Raw genomic sequence first — 4,236 nt, 5'->3', positions numbered from 1 at the left:
CCTGTTCAGGCGTACCTTTGCTTCTTTTACAAAAAATTAAGCAGGAAATATGAATTGCTCATTCTAATATGTGCTATTTCTGATGGCATCGCAACCTTGGGCAATATGACTCTAAGGTAGTGGAGTCCAGAGTTCTTGGATGCTTTGCCAACATATGAAGCCTGACTGTGCTTCTAAATAGCATGAAATAGCAATCTTTGTACAAAGTTTTAATATTGGGGAGACAGATTGGTCGAAAAAAAGCAGACAGGCGCTGCTGAGATTCGAACTCAGGATCTCCTGTTTACTAGACAGGCGCTTTAACCAACTAAGCCACAGCACCTTTTTTGCATCTGGTCTCCTTTCCTTCCTCATGTAATCATTTAGAAGTGAAATCCACTTTTTTAAGGCTGGGCTTCTGTTGCAATATAACTTTTCAAAATGTTTTCCAATTGACTGAAACTCCATTGCACAAAACAAGCATGTCATTAATCGTCGATTTAGAGTGGACTGCATTGCCCAGTGTGTGCATTGAGGAGCACATGTTCGTCTTTACTGGGGAGCAAGTTTGCACTCATGAATGTGGCAAAACATTCAAATCCGTAAGTGGGTGAACATTAAAGTCCTAGATGCTGCAAATCTCTATATCTGGATACGGAATGACTGAAAAAAGTTATGTCTCCAGTGTCGAAATGTGTGTAATGCACTAGTAATTCATTTCCTTTATTGACCAGTGAGGTAGCCATGTATGGAGGTGCTGTAGAGTGAAAATCAAGTTTCAAATGGGCAGTGATCCCTGTGCCTGGATAGCTCAGTCGGTAGAGCATCAGACTTTTAATCTGAGGGTCCAGGGTTCAAGTCCCTGTTCAGGCGTACCTTTGCTTCTTTTACAAAAAATTAAGCAGGAAATATGAATTGCTCATTCTAATATGTGCTGTTTCTGATGGCATCGCAACCTTGGGCAATATGACTCTAAGGTAGTGGAGTCCAGAGTTCTTGGATGCTTTGCCAACATTTCAAGCCTGACTGTGCTTCTAAATAGCATGAAATAGCAATCTTTGTACAAAGTTTTAATATTGGGGAGACAGATTGGTCGAAAAAAAAGCAGACAGGCACTGCTGAGATTCGAACTCAGGATCTCCTGTTTACTAGACAGGCGCTTTAACCAACTAAGCCACAGCCCCTTTTTTGCATCTGGTCTCCTTTCCTTCCTCATGTAATCAATCAGAAGTGAAATCCACTTTTTTAAGGCTGGGCTTCTGTTGCAATATAACTTTTCAAAATGTTTTCCAATTGACTGAAACTCCATTGCACAAAACGAGCATGTCATTAATCGTCGATTTAGAGTGGACTGCATTGCCCAGTGTGTGCATTGAGGAGCACATGTTCGTCTTTACTGGGGAGCAAGTTTGCACTCATGAATGTGGCAAAACATTCAAATCCGTAAGTGGGTGAACATTAAAGTCCTAGATGCTGCAAATCTCTATATCTGGATACGGAATGACTGAAAAAAGTTATGTCTCCAGTGTCAAAATGTGTGTAATGCACTAGTAATTCATTTCCTTTATTGACCAGTGAGGTAGCCATGTATGGAGGTGCTGTAGAGTGAAAATCAAGTTTCAAATGGGCAGTGATCCCTGTGCCTGGATAGCTCAGTCGGTAGAGCATCAGACTTTTAATCTGAGGGTCCAGGGTTCAAGTCCCTGTTCAGGCGTACCTTTGCTTCTTTTACAAAAAATTAAGCAGGAAATATGAATTGCTCATTCTAATATGTGCTATTTCTGATGGCATCGCAACCTTGGGCAATATGACTCTAAGGTAGTGGAGTCCAGAGTTCTTGGATGCTTTGCCAACATATCCAAGCCTGACTGTGCTTCTAAATAGCATGAAATAGCAATCTTTGTACAAAGTTTTAATATTGGGGAGACAGATTGGTCGAAAAAAAGCAGACAGGCGCTGCTGAGATTCTAACTCAGGATCTCCTGTTTACTAGACAGGCGCTTTAACCAACTAAGCCACAGCACCTTTTTTGAATCTGGTCTCCTTTCCTTCCTCGTGTAATCATTTAGAAGTGAAATCCACTTTTTTAAGGCTGGGCTTCTGTTGCAATATAACTTTTCAAAATGTTTTCCAATTGACTGAAACTCCATTGCACAAAACGAGCATGTCATTAATCGTCGATTTAGAGTGGACTGCATTGCCCAGTGTGTGCATTGAGGAGCACATGTTCGTATTTACTGGGGAGCAAGTTTGCACTCATGAATGTGGCAAAACATTCAAATCCGTAAGTGGGTGAACATTAAAGTCCTAGATGCTGCAAATCTCTATATCTGGATACGGAATGACTGAAAAAAGTTATGTCTCCAGTGTCAAAATGTGTGTAATGCACTAGTAATTCATTTCCTTTATTGACCAGTGAGGTAGCCATGTATGGAGGTGCTGTAGAGTGAAAATCAAGTTTCAAATGGCAGTGATCCATGTGCATGGATAGCTCAGTCGGTAGAGCATCAGACTTTTAATCTGAGGGTCCAGGGTTCAAGTCCCTGTTCAGGCGTACCTTTGCTTCTTTTACAAAAAATTAAGCAGGAAATATGAATTGCTCATTCTAATATGTGCTATTTCTGATGGCATCGCAACCTTGGGCAATATGACTCTAAGGTAGTGGAGTCCAGAGTTCTTGGATGCTTTGCCAACATATCAAGCCTGACTGTGCTTCTAAATAGCATGAAATAGCAATCTTTGTACAAAGTTTTAATATTGGGGAGACAGATTGGTCGAAAAAAAGCAGACAGGCGCTGCTGAGATTCTAACTCAGGATCTCCTGTTTACTAGACAGGCGCTTTAACCAACTAAGCCACAGCACCTTTTTTGCATCTGGTCTCCTTTCCTTCCTCATGTAATCATTTAGAAGTGAAATCCACTTTTTTAAGGCTGGGCTTCTGTTGCAATATAACTTTTCAAAATGTTTTCCAATTGACTGAAACTCCATTGCACAAAACGAGCATGTCATTAATCGTCGATTTAGAGTGGACTGCATTGCCCAGTGTGTGCATTGAGGAGCACATGTTCGTATTTACTGGGGAGCAAGTTTGCACTCATGAATGTGGCAAAACATTCAAATCCGTAAGTGGGTGAACATTAAAGTCCTAGATGCTGCAAATCTCTATATCTGGATACGGAATGACTGAAAAAAGTTATGTCTCCAGTGTCAAAATGTGTGTAATGCACTAGTAATTCATTTCCTTTATTGACCAGTGAGGTAGCCATGTATGGAGGTGCTGTAGAGTGAAAATCAAGTTTCAAATGGGCAGTGATCCCTGTGCCTGGATAGCTCAGTCGGTAGAGCATCAGACTTTTAATCTGAGGGTCCAGGGTTCAAGTCCCTGTTCAGGCGTACCTTTGCTTCTTTTACAAAAAATTAAGCAGGAAATATGAATTGCTCATTCTAATATGTGCTGTTTCTGATGGCATCGCAACCTTGGGCAATATGACTCTAAGGTAGTGGAGTCCAGAGTTCTTGGATGCTTTGCCAACATTTCAAGCCTGACTGTGCTTCTAAATAGCATGAAATAGCAATCTTTGTACAAAGTTTTAATATTGGGGAGACAGATTGGTCGAAAAAAAAGCAGACAGGCGCTGCTGAGATTCGAACTCAGGATCTCCTGTTTACTAGACAGGCGCTTTAACCAACTAAGCCACAGCCCCTTTTTTGCATCTGGTCTCCTTTCCTTCCTCATGTAATCAATCAGAAGTGAAATCCACTTTTTTAAGGCTGGGCTTCTGTTGCAATATAAATTTTCAAAATGTTTTCCAATTGACTGAAACTCCATTGCACAAAACGAGCATGTCATTAATCGTCGATTTAGAGTGGACTGCATTGCCCAGTGTGTGCATTGAGGAGCACATGTTCGTCTTTACTGGGGAGCAAGTTTGCACTCATGAATGTGGCAAAACATTCAAATCCGTAAGTGGGTGAACATTAAAGTCCTAGATGCTGCAAATCTCTATATCTGGATACGGAATGACTGAAAAAAGTTATGTCTCCAGTGTCAAAATGTGTGTAATGCACTAGTAATTCATTTCCTTTATTGACCAGTGAGGTAGCCATGTATGGAGGTGCTGTAGAGTGAAAATCAAGTTTCAAATGGCAGTGATTCATGTGCATGGATAGCTCAGTCGGTAGAGCATCAGACTTTTAATCTGAGGGTCCAGGGTTCAAGTCCCTGTTCAGGCGTACCTTTGCTTCTTTTACAAAAA

General features: G+C 41.0%; 1 non-coding gene across 1 annotated transcript; it reads right to left on the bottom strand.

Annotated features, from left to right (window-relative positions):
* Positions 1-248: 248 nt before the first annotated feature.
* Positions 249-322, bottom strand: TRNAT-AGU (transfer RNA threonine (anticodon AGU)). The gene has a single exon. It is a non-coding gene; the product is annotated as a tRNA-Thr (tRNA).
* Between the last annotated feature and the right edge of the window lie 3,914 nt (positions 323-4,236).

The sequence above is a fragment of the Ambystoma mexicanum genome, unplaced genomic scaffold (genome assembly GCF_040938575.1).
Source record: "Ambystoma mexicanum isolate Mex_15411 unplaced genomic scaffold, UKY_AmexF1_1 Mex_scaf1, whole genome shotgun sequence".
In the NCBI taxonomy this organism is placed as follows: domain Eukaryota; kingdom Metazoa; phylum Chordata; class Amphibia; order Caudata; family Ambystomatidae; genus Ambystoma; species Ambystoma mexicanum.
Note: the sequence above shows the minus strand (reverse complement) of the source record. Positions and strands in the feature narration are given on the sequence as shown.